Genomic DNA, 22,402 nt, shown 5'->3' on the forward strand with positions numbered 1-22,402 from the left:
CTTTAGCTGTTTGTTTTATTAATTTTTTGTTGTTGCTCAAGGGATATACATATTGTATTTTTTAAAATCATAGTGTCTATTAAAATAATATTACACTGCTTCAATGTGGTATAATAAATTTAAAACAGCATTCTTCTGTTTTTCTATTCCTTTGTGCTATTTTTGTATATACTTTACTTCTATATGTATTATAGACTTTATAAAGCATCATTTTTTTTTTTAATTTAAAGAGTCAATTACCTTTTAAAAAGATTTAAAATATGAGGACAATGTCTTTTAAATTTACCCATCTTTTAACCCCATCATAGGGTCTTTATTCTTTTTATGTACCTAAATTTCTGTCTAGATCAATTTCCTACTGTCTGATAAAATTTCTCTAACATTTTTTGTAGTGTAGGTCTGCTGGCAATGAATTTTCTCTGCTCTGTTCACCTGAAGATATTTTTATTTTATCTTCATTTTGAAAGAGTTTTTTCACCTGGTGTCCATCCTAGATTGACAGGTTTATTTAGTTTTGGTGTTGTTTTTCTCAGTACTTTAAATATGCCACTCAGTGTCTTCTGTCTTGAATAGTTTCTGACAAGAAGTCTGCTGTCATTTTAATCTTTGTTCCCCCTGTATTTCTGTCTCTCGGGCTGTCTTTAAGATTTTTTTTCTTCATCGGTAGTTTTTGGCAATGTATTTATGATGTGCTTTGGAAAGTTTTTTATGTTTATTTTGCTTGGGGTTTGTTAATGTTCTTTGATTCATCAAAATATTTTATTAAATTCGAGAAATGTTGAACCATTGCTTCTACAAATAGTTTTTTTTGTTTTTCCCCTTCCATTCTGGAACTTCACCTATGTGTATGTGAGACCACTTGGTATTGTCTGTCCTTCAAGTCCCTGATGCTCTGTTTACTTTTTTTCTGTGCTTCATTTGGATAGTTTCTATTGCTATGTCAAGGTCACTGGTCTTTTCTGCAGTGCCTGTCTACTGTTAATTACATCCAATGTATTTTTTTATTTCAAGTATTGTATTTTTATTTTCTAGAAGTTTTATTTGGATCTTTTTTAAATCTCCCTTTTTAGTAGTTTTTCTCTCATTATGCTCATGTTCTCCTTTACCCTCTTGAGCATATAGAGCATGTTTATAATCACTCTTTTAATGTTCTCATCTCTTAATTCCATCATTTCTGTCATTTTTAGATCTTTTTCTATTTATTGAATTTTCTCTTGGTTATGGGCCATATTTTCCTGCTGCTTTCCATGCCTAATAATTTTTGATTGACTGTGGGACATCACAAATTTTACATTGTTGGGTGCTGTGTTTTGTTGTATTCCTTTAAATGGTATAGGAATTTATCCTGAGGCACAATTAATTTACTTGGATTGAGGTTGATTCTTTCAACCTTGCTTTTAAGCTTTCTTAGGTTGTGTCCAGAGCAGTCTTTGTAGGTCTAAATTATATTTGCTCTCAAGGTGATAACTTTCAGAGTACTCTACCCAATACCTGTGTCTTAAAAGGTGTTTTCACTCTGGCTGGGAGAAACAAACTATTTCCAACCCAATGTGAACTCCAAGAATCCTTTGGTCTGCTGCTTTCTAATGGTTCATTCCCCCAGTCATTAGTAAGTAGTTTCTTATCACATATGTAGTGATCAGTGCCTAGCCAAAAACTTGAGGAGAACCTTCTGAGATTTTTGGAACTCTTTCTCCATCTGTGCAGCTGACTTCTGTATCACAACTTTTATGTGCCTTGGCTTCCCAGAACTCTGATCTCTGTCTTCTCAACTCATTGATACCTCTGGGCTCTGTTTGGGTTTCACCTTCTTGGCTTGGAAAATGCTTCCACACATGGCTAGAGGCCTAGTAATTCTTTTATTGATATAAAATGGCAATTGGATTTATTTGTAATTAATATATTCACAAGCCATTTGGAAAAGGAAAAACTGCAATAATCAAAACACAAATACCAAACAAAAAAAACCATATCCTTTGTTGTCATGTCTATTCTGACTCACAGTGACCCTATAGAGCAGAATAGAGCTGCCCCACAGGGTTCCCAATGAGCAGCTGGTAGATTCAAACTGCCGACCTTTTTGGTTAGCAGCCGAAGTCTTAGGTCCTTACTATTCATGCAACTCTGAGAAAATCAAATACACAAACATGTGCACACATACATGACCCTTGTTCATTTTGTTATTTTGAGATAGTTGTTTGTGGCTCCCTCTTAGTACCTAAAAATAACATAAATGAAAACTTCAAAAGTTTTATTATTAAAAATAATAATTCAAGATAATGGTTGCTTAACTTTGCAAATGATCAACAATTTTTCTTTACCACTAGGAAATTGCTGTTTATAGCCCTGTAATGGTCACATCCAGAATTCCACACCATAGCACCAAACTTCTTCCTTTTTCTTCCTAGTCACACAGCTAGATTGTATTCCTCAACCTCCCTTGTAGTTAGGTGTAATGATGTGACTGATTTTTGCAAATAGAAAATGAACAGAAGAGATGTGTGCCACTACCAGGCCTGCTCAATAGAAACCTCCACTTCACAATCCACTATACTTTTCCATCTTCTGGGGTGCCCTTGAAAACTACATGTCACAGATGACACAGTCATGAGAAGGAAGGAGCTGAATTACCATTTGGAGTAAAGCTGCCCGCCTGTGAGGAATTTCTGTTTTGAACATTATGTTAGCAGGAAAAAAAAGCAAACATTAGGTTAAAGTCACTGATTTGGGGTGATTTGTTTGGTACCTTAGTAACTTCCTGTATTGTTCTTCCCTCCCACAACTGCTTTTCTAGATCTTTTCTAGCCATCATACAAATAAGATATATTTCAAAAACAAAATTTCGATTCTTCCTGTTACTGATGTTTCTTCATGAGACCAATGCTGGGAACATTCAACGTGATAAGACAGTGCAGGGTAAAGATATAGGCATAGGCTTGGTAATCAATCACACCTTGGTCTGAGTCCTGGTTAATCAAGTACTAACTGTGGGACCACATTACAATTTTCTTATCTATATAATCAAGATAATAATACCCACCTCAGAGATTTTTACAAGGCTTATGTAAGATACCACATAGAGAACGCTTTGCTCAGGGCCTGACACAGAAAGAATGAGTAGTAGCACCTATTATTCCACCTCCTATATATTTTGTTGATGTAATCCATTTAATAGTTTTAAAATTGTTCTGCCTCAGACTAGCTATCACAGAAGAATGATTGCAGTTTTACACTTTTTATCAATCATTTCTCCCTGAAGTTATACCAGAATATTTTCTACACAAATTATAATAGGGTTGTTTTTAGGTGAATCAATTAATAACGTAAGGAAATGCAATCCTCCTTTCTATACAAATTCCTAAGTTTTATCGATTTTCAAATAAAGAGGAAGGTTCAGATGTATTTATAGTCTTGTGGTTTGCAATCTTACTTGTGCTTCAGTGTAGAGGATTACTTAGGTCCCCGAAGGCCCACTCATTTTGTAAGAGAATAAATAACCAGAGTGAGGAAGGGTTTTCTGTATCTTCACCTTTACGCTATAATGCTACTAATGGATCTTATCTTACAAACTGTCTGCTAAAATGACTAGTTCTTAAGAATAAAATATTATGGAATGTGTGAAAACTCCAGATTACAGTTAAGCTATCCTAATTTTTTTCCAGATGCTTGCTCCATTTGAGTTCTACATGACTGTAAGTCTACGCTTCCATTTTAACATTTAAAAAATATTTAATAGTCAAGCTTATCATTCTGTTCCTATTAATCACACAGTAAAAACGCAATGATGGGAATAATAAGAGACAATGATACTTCCAGTTTATAAACATTATTGTATTAGAGGAATAAAAACTTTAGAAAACACAATCATGTTAGTTTATATTTTTGAATAGTTATATTTGTAATTTTTTGCTTGGGATTTATCTACTCTTCATGTTCCAAATAATGTTTCCTTCTAAGGGGCCAAAAAGTAAATAATCTTTTTAAAATCTAATTTTGACTTCAGGATGCTAATCACCATAGAACAAGTTCCATGTCAAAACTTGCCTATCAACAAGGAAGGAATTTATTATCTTGGAATAACCTAAACAGGTTGTTGAAATTGGAGATGCTATTTCAACATGAGATTTTACGCTTGATCAATTAACTGCACGAATGCACAGCTCCCAAGGGTAAGATTTATAACTTGAAAAATTGACTACAAAACTCATGTGGCAAACAAACTGTGATGGGGTGAATGTGTTGCATGTGGCAAGGACATAAATGCTTGGGAACCAAAAGATGGAATGTTCTGGATAGAATGATGCCCCCTCCAAAATATGTGTTGTAAATCCCAACTTCTATGCTTGTAGTTATAGTCCCATTGGGAATGGGTTGTCTTTGTTATGAGACAGGATTAGTGTAGGGTGTGTCTTAAATCTGTCTCTTTTGAGACATAAAAAAGATTAAACAAGCAAGTAAGAGAAGCAGAGATGGGAAAGAGAGGTGTCAAGCCACTTGAAGACTGCCCAGGAGCAGAAGCTCAGAAAACACAGGGACCTACCCTCAGAGCTAACAGAGAGAGAAAAGGAGAGAAATCCTTCCCCTAAAGCCAATGCCCTGAATTCGGAATTCTAGCCTCCTGAACTGTGAGAGGAGCCCTGGTGGCATAATGGTTAAAAGAGCTTAGCTGCTAACCAAAAGGTCGCAGTTCACATCCACCGGCTACTCCTTGGAAACTCTATGGGGCAGTTCTACTCTGTCCTATAGGGTTGCTATGAGTTGGAAGTGACTCATTGACACTTAACAACCACCACGAACTGTGAGAAAATAAATTTATGTTTATTAAAGCCATCCACTTGTGGTATTTTTGTTCTAGCTGTTGTTAGGTGCTGTCTAGTCAGTTCTAACTCATAGCAACCCTATGTACAGCAGAAGGAAACACTGCCGGTCCTGTCCCATCCTCACAATCGTTGCTGTGTTTGAGCCCGTTATTGCAGCCACTGTGTCAGTCCAACTCATTGAGGGTCTTCCTCTTTTTTGCTGATCATATACTTTACCAAGCATGATGTCCTTCTCCAGGGGCTGGCCATTCCTGATAATATGTCCAAAGTACATAAGACAAAGTCTCACCATCCTTGCTTCTAAGGAGCATTCTGGTTATACTTCTCCCAAGACAGATTTATTCATTCTTCTGAAAGTCCATGGTATATTTAATATTTTTCCTGACATCATAATTCAAATGCATCAATTCTTCTTCAGTCTTCCTTATTCATTGCCCAGCTTTTGCATGCATACGAGGTGATTGAAAACACCATGGCTTGGATCAGGCTCACCCTAGTCCTCAAGATGACATCTTTGCTTTTCAAGATTTTATGCTTTACTAATTTTGCTTCTCTAGACAGCTCAGCCTAAGACAATTGCCTCAAAATCAGTAAAGCATAAGTGTTGAAAAGCAAAGATGTCACCTTGAGGACTAAAGTACGCCTGACCCAAGCCAGGGTGTTTTCTATCATTTCGTATGCATGCGAACGCTGGACAATGAGTAAGGAAGCCTAAAGAAGAATTAATGCATTTGAACTGTGGTGTTGGTGAAGAATATACCACGACTGCCAAAAGAACAAACAAATCTGTCTTGGAACGAGTACAACCAGAATGCTCCTTAGAAGCAATGATGGGGAAACTACGTCTCACTTACTTAGGACATGTTATCAGGAGGGATGAGCCACTGGAGAAGGACATCATGCTTGGTAAAATGAAGGGTCAGCAAAAAAGAAGACAACTCTCAGTGAGATGGATTGACACAGTGGCTGCAACAATGGGCTCAAGCATAGCAACAATTGTGAGGATGGTGTGGGACTGGGCAGTGTTTCATTCTGTTGTAATAGGGTTGCTGTGAGTCAGAACCCACTGGATGGCACCTAACAACAATAGCATTTATGTATAAGAGAGAGAGCGAGATTTATCTGAAGGAAATGGCTCACATAGTTGTAGAGGCTGGCATGTCCCAAGTCAATGGGTTCAGGTGTCAGGCTGGAGGTTTCTCCTGACTCATGTATCTGCAGGAGCTGACGAACCCAACATTGGCAAGTCAGATGGCAGACTGCTGGCTCACAGACTGGGAAGGCTGATGAATCCAAGATCAGTAGGTAAGACATCAGGCTGCTGGCTTACAGGTGGTGGAAGCCAATGAATCCCAAGATCGACAAGCAATACGGCAGGCTGCTAGCTCAAGTCCCAAAAACCAGAGGTCAGATGATGACAAGCCAGAAGCAGGATCCAGAGTGAACAAAAGCCAATGAGCTTTGCCAGAACATTCATATGTATTGGATGCAGGCCACACCCCTGACGAAACTTCCCTTACAACTGATTGGATGATCACATCATGGAAATTATTACATTATATCACAAAATGGAGGATAATTACAACATTACATAACTGCTAAACCACTGAGAATCATGGCCCAGCCAAGTAGACATACAACTTTAACCATCATAGTCCACCCTTTGTCAACTTGGCACCTGTACCTATCTCCTTAAACCATACACAATCTCTACATAAAGACAGTTGCAAAGTTATGCTTGGCCCCTAACATGGTACAACAAACATGTGTTCCACCAAAAATAAATTAGACTCATTTACATGTTATGTTTCATAAGGGAAGGAAACAAAAATATTTGATGCATGCTTACAAGGAAGAAATACTCAACAATTATAGTCCTCATTTTTGCAATTGGTCATGTGGTCATAACTGGTATTTTTTTTTTTTTTTTTCTTTCTTCCACCAACCTTTCCCTCAGTAAGCACCTCAACTGGTCATAGTTTTTTGCTTGGTGGGGTGACTCAAACTTTCATTCCTAAAGTGTCTGGGCCATTAGTAGTCATATTGGAATTGAATTGCTGTAGTTTTCCATTGACTTTAATCACAGGGCATGGTAATACTAAGACACGTCCTAAGGGATCTCCTGTATTCCAGACATACTCTTCTTTACCTCCATTATGTAATATCAATCTGATTTTCTCTTGGTAATCAGGATCAATCACATCAGTCAATACAGTAACTCCCTTCTTTGTCTGTTGATCCAGAGGCATGAATAGCCCAAAATGGCCAGGTGACATTTTATCTTCCACTTCAATTGAATACTGATGGGAGCATTCCTCCCTTTGGAACTAAGGCCTTGTTTTAGGCTGGATTCTCTAGAGAAGCAAAATGTGTGCATATATATAGAGAGAGAGAGAGACAGAGATTTATCTTAAGGAAATGGCTCACGCAGTTGTAAAGGATGGTGAGTCCCAAGTTCATGGGTCAGGTATCAGGCTGGAGGCTTCTCCTGACTCACATAGCTACAGGGGCTGATGGACCCAAGATCCACATATTAGACAGCAGGCTGCTGGCTCATGGGCTGTAAAGTCTGATGAATAAAAGATCGGGAGATGAGATGGCAAGCCGTTGGCTCAAGTTCCAAGAACCAGAGATAGGATGAAGATGAGTCAAATGCAGGATCCAGAGCAGAGCAAAAGCCAGCAAGCTTTGCCAGAAAGTCCAGATATATTGGATGCAGTCCACACCTCCAAGGAAACTCCGTTTCAACTGATTGGCTGATCACAGCAGATCTCATCATGGAGGTAATTACATTTTATCAGATCTAATCGTGGAGGTGATTACAGCATTATATGAGAGCCAAACTACATAATAACTGCCAAACCACTGAGAATCAGGGCCCAGCCAAGCTGATACACAACCTTAACCCTCATACATGGCTTGGGTCAGCTGTACTTTAGTCCTCAAAGTGTCTTCTTTGCTTTTTAATCCTTTAAAGAGGTCTTTTGCAGTAGATTTGCCTGATGCAATACATCATTTGATTTCTTGACTGCTACTTCCATGGGCATTGATTGTGAATCCAAGTAAAATTAAATGAAATCCTTTACAATTTCAATCTTTTTTCCATTTATCATGATGTTGCTTATTGGTCCATGTCTTGGTCATCTAGTGCTGCTATAACAGAAATACCACAAGTGGATGGCTTTAACAAAGAGAAGTTTATTCTCTCACAGTCCAGTAGGCTAGAAGTCCGAATTCAGGGCGCCAGCTTCAGGGGAAGGCTTTCTCTGTTGGCTCTGGAGGAAGGTCCTTGTCATCAGTCTTCTCTTGGTATGGGGGCATCTCGGCGCAGGAACCTCAGGCCCAAAGGACGTGCTCTGCGCCCGGTGCTGCCTTCTTGGTGGTCTGAGGTTCCCATGTCTCTCTGCTCACTTCTCTCTTTTGTATCTCAAAAGAGATTGGCTTAAGACACTATCTAATACTGTAGACCTCATCAATATAACTGCCACTAATCCATTTTATTCAGGTAAACATCCTTCTGGTATTCTCTGCTTTCAGCCAGGATCCATCTGACATCAGTAATGATATCCCTGGTTCGGCGTCCTCTCCTGAAACTGGCCTGAATATCTGGCAGTTCCCTGTCAGTATATTGCTGCAGCTGTTTTTGAGTGATCTTCAGCAAAATTTTGCTTGTGTGTGATATTAATGATATTGTTCTATAATTTCCACATTCAGTTGGATCACCTTCTTGGGAATAGGCATAAATATGGATCTCTTCCAGTCAGTTGGCCAGGAAGCTGTCTTCCATATTTCTTGGCATAGAGGAATGAGCACCTCCAGCACTGCATCTGTTTGTGGATCCTGGCTGAAAGCAGAGAATACCAGAAGGATGTTTACCTGTGTTTTATTGACTATGCAAAGACATTCGACTGTGTGGATCATAATAAACTATGCATAACATTGCAAAGAATGGGAATTCCAGAACACTTAATTGTGCTCATGAGGAACCTTTACATAGATCAAGAGGCAGTTGTTTGGACAGAACAAGGGGATACTGATTGGTTTAAAGTCAGGAAAGGAATGCGTCAGGGTTGTATTCTTTCACCATACCTATTTAATCTGTATACTGAGCAAATAATACAAGAAGCTGGACTATATGAAGAAGAATGGGGCATCAGGATTGGAGGAAGACTCATTTACAACCTGCGTTATGTGGATGACACAACCTTGCTTGCTGAAAGTGAAGAGGACTTGAAGCACTTACTGATGAAGATCAAAGACCACAGACTTCAGGATGGGCTGAACCTGAACATAAAGAAAACAAAAATCCTCACAATTGGACCAATGAGCACCATCATGATAAACGGAGAAAAGATTGAAGTTCTCAAGGATTTCATTTTACTTGAATCCTCCATCAACAGCCATGGAAGAGGCAGTCAAGAAATCAAAAGACTCATTGCATTGGGTAAATCTGCCGCAAAGGACCTCTTCAAAGTGTTGAAGAGCAAAGATACCACCCTGAAGACTAAGGTGTGCCTGACCCAAGCCATGGTATTTTCAATCACATCGTACGCATGTGAAAGCTGGACAATGAATAAGAAGACTGAAGAATTGACGCCTTTGAATTGTGGTGTTGGCAAAGAATATTGAATATATCATGGACTGCCAAAAGAAGGAACAAATCTGTCTTGGAAGAAGTGTGGCCAGAATGCTCCTTAGAGGCAAGGATGGCGAGACTGCGTCTTACACACTTTGGACATGTTGTCAGGAGGGATCAGTCCCTGGAGAAGGACATCATGCTTGGCAGAGTACAGGGTCAGTGGAAAAGAGGAAGACCCTCAATGAGGTAGATTGACACAGTGGCTGCAATAATGAGCTCAAGCATAACAGCGATTGTAAGGATGCCGCAGGACTGGGCAGTGTTTCGTTCTGTTGAGCATAGGGTCGTTATGAGTCAGAACCGACTCGACGGCACCTAACAACAACAACGACAATCCATTTTATTACATCATAGTGATGTGATTTACAACACGTAGGGAAATCACATCAGATGATAAAATGGTAGGCAATCGTACAAGGTAATCATGACCTAGCCAAGTTGACAGACATTTTGGGGGGACACAATTCAATCCATGACACTCCAGTTGTGAGAATTTTTGTTTCCTTTATGTTGAGATGTAATCTATACTGAAGGCTGTAGTCTTTGATCTTCATCAGTAAGTGCTTCAAGTCCTTTTCATGTTCAGCAAGCAAGGTTCTGTTATCTGCATAACACAGGTTGTTAATGAGTCTTCCTCCAATCCTGATGCCAAGTTCTTCATAGAGTCCAGCCTCTCAGATTATTTGCTCAGCATGCAGATTGAATAAGGATGGTAAAAAGATACACCCTTGACTCACACCTTTCCTGGCTTTAAGCCACACAGTATCCCCTTGTTCTGTTCTAATGACTGCCTCTTAGTCTGTGTACAGGTTCCTCATGAGCACAATTAAGTGTTCCCGAATTCTTATTCTTCACAATGTTATTCATAATTTGTTATGATCCACACAGTCAAATGCCTTTGCACAGTCAATGAAACACAGGTAAACATCTTTCTGGTATTTTCTTCTTTCAGCCAAAATCCATGTGACACCAGCAATCATATCCCTCATTCCACATCCTCTTCTCAATCTGCCTTGAATTTCCTGCAGTACCCTGTTGATGTACTCCTGCAACCATTTTTGAATAATCTTTAGCAAAATTTCTCTCCTGTGTGATATTGATGATGTTGTTCGATAATATCCACATTCGGTTGGATCACCTTTCTTTGGAATGGACACAAATATGGGCCACTTCCTGTTGGTTGGCCAGGTAGCTGTCTTCCAAATACCTTGGCATAGATGAGTGAGCACCTCTAGTGCTATGTCCGTTTGTTGAAACACCTCAATTGGTATTCTGTCAATTCCTGGAGCGTTGTTTTTTGCCAATGCCTTTAGTGTAGCTTGGACTTCTTCCTACAATACCATCAGTTCTTGATTATAGGCTCCCTCTCGAAATGGTTGGATGTTGACTAGTTCTTTTTGGTACAGTGACTTTGTGTATTCCTTCCATTTTCTTTTGATGCTTTCTGCATCATTCAATTTTTTTGTCCATAGAATCCTTCAACATTGCAAATCAAGGCTTGAATTTTTTCTTTAGTTCTTTCAGCTTGAGAAATATTGAGCATATTCTTCTCTTTTGGTTTTCTAACTCCAACTTTTTGTAGCTTCATTATAATGCTTTACTTTGTCTTCTTGAGGTGCTCTTTGAAATATTCTGTTCAGCTCTTTTACTGCATCATTTCTTCCATTTGTTTTAGCTACCTGATGTTCAAGAGTAAGTTTCTGCCATCCATTTTAGTCTTTTCTTTCTTTACAGACTGTTTAATGGCTTTTTGCTTTCTTCATGTGTGATATCCTTGATGTCATCCTGCAACTCGTCTGTTCTTTGGTCATTAGTGTTCAGTGCATCTAATCTATTCTTGAGATGGTCTCTAAATTTAGGTGGGATCATGGATTTAATTGTATCCCCCAAAATATGTGTCAACTTGGCTAGGCTGTGATTCCCAGTATTGTGTGATTGTCCACCATTTTGTCATCTGATGTGATTTTCCTATGTGTTACAAATCCTATCTCTATGAAGTTAAATGAGGCAGGATTACAGGATTAGAGGCAGTTATATTAATGAAGCAGGGCTAAATCTAAGATTACATTGTGTCTTAAGCCAATCTCTTTTGAGATATGAAAGACAGAAGTGAGCAGAGAGACATGAGGACCTCACACCACCAAGAAACAAGAGCCAGGAGAATAGTACATCCTTCAGACCCAGAGTCCCTGCACTGAGAAGCTCCTTGACCGGGAAAGATTGATGACAAGACCTTCCCCCAGAGCCAACAGAGAGAGAAAGCCTTCCCCTGGAGCTGGCACCCGGAATTCTGACTTCTAGTCTCCTTGACTATGAGAGAATAAATTTCTCCTTGTTAAAGTCATCCACTTGTGGTGTTTCTGTTATAGCAGCTGTAGATGACTAAGACAGGTGGGATATACTCCAGGTCGTATTTTGACTCTCCTGGATTTATTTTAATTTTCTTCACCTTCAACTTGAATTTACATATGAGCAATCAATGGTCTGTTCTGCAGTTGGACCCTGGCCTTGTTCTGACTGATGATATTGAAATTCTCCATCTTCTCTTTCCACAGATGTAGTCAATTTGATTCCTGTGTGTTCCATCTGGTGAGGTCCATGAGTATAGTCGCAGTTTATGTTGTTGAGAAAAGGTATTTGCAGTGATTAAGTCTTTGGTCTTGCAAAACATCATCATGCAATCTCCTGTGTCTTTTCTATTACCAAGGCCATATTTTCCAACTACAGATCCTTCATCTTTGTTTCTAACTTTAGCGTTCCAGTCACCAATAATTATCAATGCATCTTGACTGCATGCTCTGCAGTTTCAGGCTGCAGGAGTTTGTAAAAATCTTCAGTTTCTTCACATTTGGCATTAGTGTTTGGTACATAAATTTGAATAACAGTTGTATTAACTGGTCTTTGTAAACATATGGATATTTCCTACCACTGTTAGCATTATACTTCAGGACAGATTTTGAAAGCCTTTTTTCACCATGAATGTGATGCCATTTCTCTTCAATTTGTCATTCCTGGCATAGTAGGCCATATGATTGTCTAATTCAAATGGCCAAAATCAGTCCATTTCAGCTCAATAATGATCTTTATGCATTCCATTTCATTTTTAACAACTTCCAATTTTCCTAGATTCATACTTTGTATATTCACATTCCGATTATTAATGGACATTTGCTGCTGTTTCACCTCATTTTGAGTCATGCCACATCAGCAAATGAAGGTCCTGAAAACTTTACTCCACCCATGTCATTTGGGTTGACTCTACTTCGAGCAGGCAGCCTTTCCCTACTCGTATTTTGACTGCCTTCCAACCTGAGGGGCTCATCTTTCAACACTGTATCAATGTTCTGCTGCTATTCATAAGGTTTTCACTGGCCAGTTTTTTTTTTTTTCCAGAAGTAGATCATCAGGTCCTTTTTCTTTTTCTATCTTAGTCTGGAAGCTTTGTTGAAGCCTGTCCACCATGGGTGACCCTGCTGGTATTTGAAATACCCATGGCATAGCTTCCAGCATCACAGCAATACGCAACACCGCAGTAAGACAAACTGACAGAAGAGTGGTGATCTGTTATAGCAGCACTGCATCACTTAGACAAAAACTTACAAATAAAAACTACAGAGTATGTGGGAATAGTTGAGACTTAAGAAGAAAAAACAGAGTGCAGTATTTTCATTTGAGACCAAGAACAAAGTCAAGGTACGAATATATTAAATATTTTAGAAATATTTAGAAGCATAGTGAATGGGAAGAAAAGAGAACTGTTTTGTTGTCTAAAGTGGACTTCTATGAATGTGGTAGCTGAAAACCCTGAATTATTTCCACATTTTAGTAGACTTAAACACAGGTCACAGCAGAGTGGCAGTAACATTGAGTTTATGTAGTTTTTATTATTTGTTTAAATTGAGATATGAATATCAGTTGCTAAACTCATAACTATTGAGATTAACCACTTGAAAATTAAACTTCAAAGTAATTGTTCATGTGATTATCTAAGACCTCTAATCTCAGAACACTACCTTATAGCATTGTTGTTAGTTGTCATTGAATTGGTTCTGACTCATCAAAATGTTGCCTGGTCCTACACCATCTTCTTGATTTTTAGTATATTTTAGTCCATTGTTGTGGCAACAGTGTATTTTTAGTGTCTTCTAACCTAGGGGGCTTGTCTTCCAGCACTATATCAGACAACATTCTGTTGTGATCCGTAGGGCTTTTATTGGCTAATTTTTGGAAGTAGATCACAAAGCCTTTCTTCCTAGTCTGTCTTAGTTTGGAAGCTCTGTCCACCCTGGGTGACCCTGTTGGTATTCAAAATACCAGTGGCATAGCTTCCAGCATCATGGCAACACACAAGCCACCGAAGTATGACAAACTGACAGAGAGGTGATAGAGTTATAGCATAAGGTAATTTAAATAATATTTTCCTATTTTAAGGGAATAATAGTGAGACAGTCTCCTCATTTTCTTCATAAGAAACTTCAAGGATCTCAAGTGCATAAGAATCTTATTACTCATGGCTGCTCATAGATGAAGCACAATGACTAGAGTCATTGGGCACACATCCTCCACTCAGATGTCCTCTGCATAGTAGGGGTAGCACAGTGGAGAAGTTACAACGTGGGCCATGACATTAAACTGCCTGTGTTTGAATTCTGACTCCATAACTTATTCCCAGGGTGACTTTAGATAAGGTATCACTATATACTTCTGATTCTTAATTAATAAATTATAGATAAAAACAGTTCCTACCTCATACTGTTATTGATGTTGAGAAGAGTAAATGAGATATTACATGTAAACCACTTAGAAGAATAATGCACTATACTGCACAAAATTCTTTGAAGTTGTTTTTAAAAATCACTGTTTCACATATTTTCCTGTCTTTTACACTTGATTTTTTAAAGTCTCATACATGAGCTCATAATTTTTCATTTACACCAACAGACTTTTTCCTGCTAAGTGATTGGTAGCTAAACATTTTGGCACATTCATAACATAAGTGTATTTAATATGTATATTGATTAACATTTATTGAGTGTCCATTATGCATCTGTCACCGAGTGAATACGAAAAGAGTAAGAAAAGTAAAATATGTTCTTTTTCTCAAAGTATTTTCAGCTCAATTGAGGAAATAAATTAACATACTGGGCTTGAAAAAATACTAGAAAACATTTCAGGACATTATTACAGTACAGTGGGGACAAGATGCCCAATTATGCTATGTGGGGACAAGGATTCTCAACCTTCCCTCCTCCTCTCCATCTAAGGTGAGCTATGTATTTGCAAAACTGGATATTGTAGAATCAGGAGAAAGGGTAAAGCAAACAAAAAACTTATTTTTTTTTTAAAAAAAAGGCCATATGAACTGGTAGATCAACATAATAAAGAGAAAAGAGAGGGAGGAAAAAGAGGTGAGGAATAAACATCAAAACAATGTCACTGAATCTTAAATGTGCAATTATAAAAAAAAAAAAAACACAGACAAAAAAAGTCCTAGAACTTAGTGTCCAGGGTAAGTAGGTAGTGGTAAAAAAGGCTTAGAGTAGCTATACAGTATGGGGGTATTAATGTGGCTAGCCTGGCCATGGTGTTCACTTACACTTCATTACATTTTTTTTCCTGCTTTATGGGTCACCCACTGTTTTTGATTTGGCTGACATCTGGCTCAAGCTTTGATCCCTTGCTCTACTTGTGTTAATACCCCAAACTGCTTTAAGCAGGTTCATGGCTAGACTCCCTCATTCAGTTATCAGTTGTGTTATTGAGTGAATCATCTCTGTGACCCCAGAAATGAATTCTGCATGTGATGCCTCCCTTAGGGCCAGTAGACCTGGCTGGAAGCTGAGTGCCCACACCCTTACCTTTCCAAACCCTAGCCCCAAGTGTGTTGGGTGTCAGAGAGTAAGAGCAAAGGTTAGTTGATCTTAATTACTTAATAGGATGGTACAATAATGGTTCCTTACATTTATTTTTAACTGTGGCTTACAGTTACAAATGCTTTCTTATATAGTACTGCAAGACAAATAGAATTTAAAATGATTAAAGGGGAGAGAAGCCAAAGGGCAAAACATTATAACAGTCACATGGTAAATTAAAAAGGCTTGTAAAAGGAACCGCTCTGAATGGAAAATGGTGTCAGAGAGATGCCCACAAAGAGAACCAGCAGTCTCTGGTAATCACAAAGATAGCAGGCAAAATACAAGTAGGAGTCACCAGTGACTCTGAGGTTTTATAACAGCTGCATTATAGAGAATGGGAGATCTGGTGGAGACTAAAACTTAAACACCCCCACCCATCGTTCAGTTTGTCATACTGTGGTGGCTTGCATGTTGCTATGATGCTGGAAGATATACCACTAGTATTTCAAATACCAGCAGGGTCACCAATGGTGGACAGGTTTCAGCAGACCTTGCAGATAAAATAGACTAGGAAGAAAAGCTTGGTTACTTTAAAAAATAGTCAATGAAAACCTTACAGATTATAACAAAATACTGTCCAATGTAGTCCTAGAAGATGGGCCCCCCAGGTTGGAAGGCACTATACAATATCTGTAAAACAATGGACTCAAATATACCAATGATTATGAAGATGGCGCAGGACTGGGCAATGTTTCATTCTGTTGTACATGAGGTCACCATGAGTCAGAGCTGATTTGATTGCAACTAACAACTATGATAACTGAAACAACAAATGTTGTGCTCGCATTGAGTCAGTTGGACTCAATGAAAGTAATGTGTTGCAGAATTGGGATTATTTTGGAGATAGAAAACAAGACAAGCAGATTTATCTGGATATCTTTCTAAACATTATCTGAAGTCATGGGATGAGAGCCCTTCTCTCAGTAAAGAGAAAGTGAAAACAATTTTGTTACATCAGTACAATACCTCTAAAGATATCCAAACAATTCCTGATTTATGAAGAGCTACACGAAGTCTTAAAAACGAAACATATTATGGTTCTGTAATTCTCCCAAAGGAAAGAAAGTAAAATAAACTCTAACTCATTGACCTTTTGCAGCTACTGTCACTCAAGATGTTTCTGGACTTCTTATTTCAGGGCAGTTTGTTTATAAAAGAGAAATGACCATGAAGCGTCGCCTACTGTGTGCCCGAATGTTTATTTTTTAATTTAAATTTCAAGGATAAACTTTAAATCACGCCTAATCATGTCTCCTACTAAATCCAATAATCTAAATTGAACGGGAGGATCAATTTCACAAGCTGAGAAAAGTCTGCCAAAGTCTCTTTGAAGTGTGGATACTGATTCTGTGGATCCGAGAACTGGATACCCTGAGTGTTAAATAAACTCTTTAAGAGATTAAATCTTGCACTCAATTCCAATGACCTCTAACAGTAACACTTCCGTAACGGAGAGTTGAGTCTCTGGGTTTGAATTATTTCTTTTTGTGATCTGTGACATTCATAAGGTAATATCTATTCTAAAAGATTTTCAAAATGACATTTATTACATGTCCCCATAGTCAAGACTTTCTGCTGGGTATTGCTGTTAAGGGGTAAAGTTTTTTTTTTTTTTTTTTTTTACACCATTCTTTTACAACGTCAACAGGAAAGATGTTGAGTGGGTGGATTAGTCAGGGGATGGAACAGGGGAAAGCGTTTAGAGCTCGAGACTTATTATGGAAGTATGAAGTGAGAGAAATGACATTTCTTGGCTCTGTTCCCAGTATTGTTTGCTGGACACATTTTGTGTGTGAAACAAGAAGCATTCACACCCGATAGTACTGTTTTCTAATCAACTGGCAATGCATTTAAGTTTATGTGTGACAGTGTTTTGGAAATTAAAACCCCACAGGGCTTTATTAACCTTTGATACACTTGCCAAAGACAAACATGAAGGACATAAGTAACGCCAAAGAGCCTCACTATTTTCCTCTTGTCATCTTCATAAGATGAAAATGCTTTGCCATAAGCAAACCAGTAACTTTACCTTACGCTGTTTTGAAGACTAAAACTTACCCACTCTAAGTTATCAAACATACCCCCAAATAATTTGCCATGAGTCATGAGATGGTTTTCTTAAACTGACTATGTAAATTTCATTTGATCAGTGTTTCTAAATCTTAAGGCTAATTTTCCATGTCTCTGAACCTCAAATTTGTTAAGCTAGGTTATAAAAGAAATGGCGAACACAGGAAAAACAAATCACGTCCATCTGTGATCATTCTACATACTTCTGCATGACCCTAGAGATGTTTATGAGGCTCAGAGGGTTCAAGGAACATGGTATGAAAATCATCATTTCGTGTTTACATTCAAGTCCCGGTAAGAATTTGAAACAGCAATCACTGGGAGGAAAACAGGAAAAGAGGGTTTTTGTTGACATTTAACCTCTGTTGCTTTCTGTGACAGGGTATCAGAAGAAGTAACAGGGGTGATTTGTTGGGAGAATTTTGAGAAAGGAGTCTTTACATGAAAATTTAGTGATTTCTCTAAACTTGCTAGCTAAGATTAGCCCTACTGTAATAACTTATAAAAAATTGTGAGAGCAGAGGCATAAAAAAAACCAGAATAAGAGAGAAAATTTTCAAGTTTAATAAATTAAACGTGATATTTAGTAAGGACAGGAATGTATATTTTAAGACATGGAAGAAAGTTGTCTCGGTCTAAAGAAAATACAAAATGAGATAGCTTCTAAAAATCAAAAGATTAGAAAGATCAATCAGGCTAGGTCCTGATCCTCCTTCTACACTCTGGTCCTGTACTCTTCATGTTGCCTTCTGCACTCCCTAACTGAGCCGTAAATTAAGAGTTAAAGTGAGTCTTCTAAGTTCATTACAGAAGGGAGTTACAGCAAGTTAGACTTTGATAAGCTTTTAACTTTTTAATTTATTTTCACTTAAGTAACTGTCCCACTAATTTCTTTTGAAGGAAATGAATATTTATCTTCCTTAATAACTTAGAAGTCACCATGAATCAGACCACCATTCTGAAATTTTGCCAACTAGTGTCTTAGTTACTTCCTAGCTCTTTCTCAAATGAATGTGGGAGAAGGCTGTAAACCCTCCTCCTCACTATCAAGTTGCTACTGAATGAAGAATTGGGAAGCATTCTCTAGCTGCCTTGAGTGAGTACCATATTCCTTATATGGACTTGAGTAGTGTGTTCTTAAAAGGTCTGTGCTTGATGGTACTGCACCAGCTCAGCATTGGCTGGTCTCAAGGGAAAAAATTGTGAAACTTCCCAAACCTGAGTTAGGATTAGAGATCATAGCTGCCAAGTCATAGTTCATGGTTGAGTGCCGACGGTTGACAACCAAAGAAGCTTATATCAAAAAAGAACATCTTGTTGAAATGGATTTTCAATGTTAGAAAGGTAAAATTCTCCCTCCAATTCCAGACACTCATTTAAAAGGTTTTCTGTAAAAATAAATGGACTGCTAGGCAGTGAATATTTGAAATTTAGATGGGAAAATTTCTGGTATCAGGTTAAAAAATGCACACTGAGAAAAAAAAAAAACGTAATGAATGAAAATAAAATTTGGGATGAAGAAGACCATAGGATATGAAAATGAGAAAAGACACAATCGTAAAAATTTTAAAAATAAAGCAAACAGAAAATAATTATACAAACTTAAATACTGGTATAATTGTTTCGTATGTTTGTCTTTTAAGTATTAACTAAATTTGAAATATTTCTAGTGATGGTCTCAATTTAATATTTTTACTGGTAACTAAAGTTCTTGGCTAAACTTCCTAGTGCTATTTATGGACATTTTCCCTTGCCTGCCTATAAAAATACATCACTGGAGTATTTTTAACAGCAAAGTCTGTACGAGACAGTCTACTCTCTTGACCTGTCGGATAGTTGTGGTTGTTTCTAAGTAGCGTCGTTTGGAAGCCTTTCTAGTTTTGTTTTGTTTTCCAATTGGCGTCATCTGTATTAAAATTTTTTTAGAAAGTAGTGTACTTATTAAGGATACATTAAAAAATCCATTGCTGACATGTGGATTCCAACTCACAGAAACTCTTTAGGACAGAGTAGAACTGCCCCATAGGGGTGCCAAGGCTGTAACCTTTACGGAAGTAGACTGCCACACCTCCCTTCCACTGAGCCGCTGGTGGGCCTGAACCACCCGCCTATTGGTTAGCAGCTGAACATAACCATTGCATCATCAAGACGCATACATGTGGCCAAAACCACACTTTACAAAATTCCATGCCACTTCAGGCATTTTTGTTACTTCCAGAAATATTTTTTAAATATAAGTGATCCTGATAGAAGGATCTGCTGTCTCTTTGATACAAACCGAAGCTGGTGACATGTTCTTTTTCTTTAAGTTTCAGGAGGGTTTATAAGTGACAGACAGTAAAAAGCATTAATAAGAATAATAACCTTATCTTTTTTTTTTTATAAAATAAGCCATGGAAGCCTGTGTGTGTGTGTTTGAAAAGTTATAAAATATCATCCTCTACCTCCAAGCAGGACCGTTAAGCTCTTGGCTGCTAACCAGAAGGTTGGCTGTTCGAACCAACCCAGTGGCTCTGAGGGAGAAAGACCCGGTCTTCTGCTTCCATAAAGATCACAGCCTAGAAAACCCTCTGGGGCAGTTCTCCTCTGTCACATGGGGTTGTTATGAGTCAAAAATCAACTCCACAGCGCCTAACAACAATAGAGATCAGAGATGGCACATAAGCTTCACTGCATATACCACACTTCTCTTTGATCAGCTGCTAATGGCTTCCTGGAGAATCATATTGAGAAGGAGCCTGAGATAAATTCGGGATCAGTAGAACAGAGTGCTCAGATTTTGAAATCTTCAAGAGTGTTTTTCAAAGATGTGAATGAATTTAGAGTATGGTTGTGCTTGTTAGTTAGAAATGTTCTAGAATGAATTAAGCAGCCCAGAGATGCACATCTCCATTCACTAAATAGTATTTTTTGGATTAATAAACTTTTTTAAAACATTAAAGGTCCCTAAGGCATCTGGGCTTCTGTGAAAATTTACAGCCTTGGAAATCCCATGGGGCAGTTCTGCTCTGTCCTACAGGGTCGCTATGAAGTGGAATCAACTCGACAGCAGTGAGTGGGTAAGGCATTTGGAAGAGCTGTTATGTCAGGGTCACTCGCAGCTTAGTGGTAATTAATTAAATAATCTAACTGTTAGGTGAGATCAACTGAACCATGGGAATGAAATGGTAACTTGATTATGGGAGAAAAGAAGGAATGGTAATTTGTGGGTGGATGACACTAGAAGGTTTCCTAAAATGTCAAATTCCTTTGAGAGATTTTGGCTCTGTAGGTTGCTTATCTAGGTCACTGATGAAAATGTCAAACAGAACCAGGCCTTGGTTTGACACCTGCTAAACATTATTTATGTCTTAAGACTGACATCAAACCGTTTGTAATCATTCTATTTATAAGCTTCCTGGGCACCCTTATGCTTTTCTCAGCACTTAGCTGATAGATTTACCCAAAAATACAGTTCTCTGAATTAGCATAAGAACTTTCTTTCAATGACTACCTACTTTCATTTATAATTTTAGGATAGTGAAAATTGTATGAGACAAAGATTGAAGAGACTTATATGTTAGCTCTAGCTCCACCCCTAGCTAATTGTGTAATTTTGTATAAATCACTTCATCTCCCTAGACCTCAGAAAATGAAGGTTAGCCCAGATCAGTATTTCCCAGCCCCAAACCAGCTGCCATCGAGTCAACCTTGACTCATGTGTGAGTCCTGGCGGCTCCACCTCATGGCGATCACGTATGTGTCAGAACAATACGTTCGATAGGGTTTTCAGTGACTGATTTTTCTGAAGAAGATCACCAGGATTTTCCTCCTAGGAGCCTCTGGGTAAACTCAGACTCTAACCTTTCAGTTAGCAGCTGGGCGCATTAACTGTTTACACCACCCAGGAACTCTTTAACAGAAACCTCTCACTGTCGGGTCAATTCAGACTCATAGAAACCCTACAGGACAGAGTAGAACTGCCCCATAGGGGTTCCAAGGCTGTAATCTGTCTTTTTTCTTTTCTTCTCTTTTTTTGTTGTACTGTAGATGAAGGTTTACAGAACAAACTAGTTTCTCATTAAACAGTCAGTACAGGCATTATTGGATGACATTGGTTAACAACCCTACAACATGTCAACACTCTCCCCTCTCAACCCTGGGTTCCCCATTACCGGTTTTCCTGTTCCCTCCTGCCTTGCAGTCCCTGTCCCAGGGCTGGTGTGTCCCTTCAGGCTTGCTTTGTTCCATGGGCCTCTTCAATCTTTGGCTGAAGGGTGAACCTCAGGGGTGACCTCATTATTGAGCTGAAAAGGTGTCCAGGGGCTATACTCTCAGGGTTTCTCCAGTCTCTGTCAGGCCAGCAAATCTGGTCTTTCTTTTTGAGTTAGAATTTTGTTCTACATTTTTCTCCAACCTGTCTGGGACCCCCTATTGTGATCCCTGTCAGAGCAGGTGCTTTGGACTAATCTTTCCCTTGTATCTTTAGTTTTCTTCATTCTTCCTTGCTCCTGAAGGGGTGAGACCAGTGGAGTATCCGAGATGGCTGCTCACGGGCATTTAAGACCACAGACGCTACTCACCAAAGCAGAATGTAGAACATGTTCTTTATAAACTATGTTATGCCAATTGAGCTAGATACTCCCCAAGATCATGGTCCTCACAGCCCTCAGCCCAGCAATTCAGTCCCTCAGGGAGTTTAAATGTGTCTGTGGAGCTACCATGACCTTAACCAAGGCTGTAATCTTTACAGACGCAGATTGCCATGTCTTTCTCCCTTGGAGCAGCTGGTGGGTTTGAACCACCTTCCATTTAGCAGCTGAGCACTTAACCACTGCACCACCAGAGCTCCTTTTCTTTGACATACAGACCCCCCTCAAGTATTTGACAAGAGTAAGAATAATCACTTCTATTTTACAATAAAATAAACTTGAAACATCAAAAAGTGTAATTAATTTTCCCATAGTATATATGATGGC

This window comes from Loxodonta africana, chromosome 5, assembly GCF_030014295.1.
Source record: "Loxodonta africana isolate mLoxAfr1 chromosome 5, mLoxAfr1.hap2, whole genome shotgun sequence".
Lineage (NCBI taxonomy): Eukaryota > Metazoa > Chordata > Mammalia > Proboscidea > Elephantidae > Loxodonta > Loxodonta africana.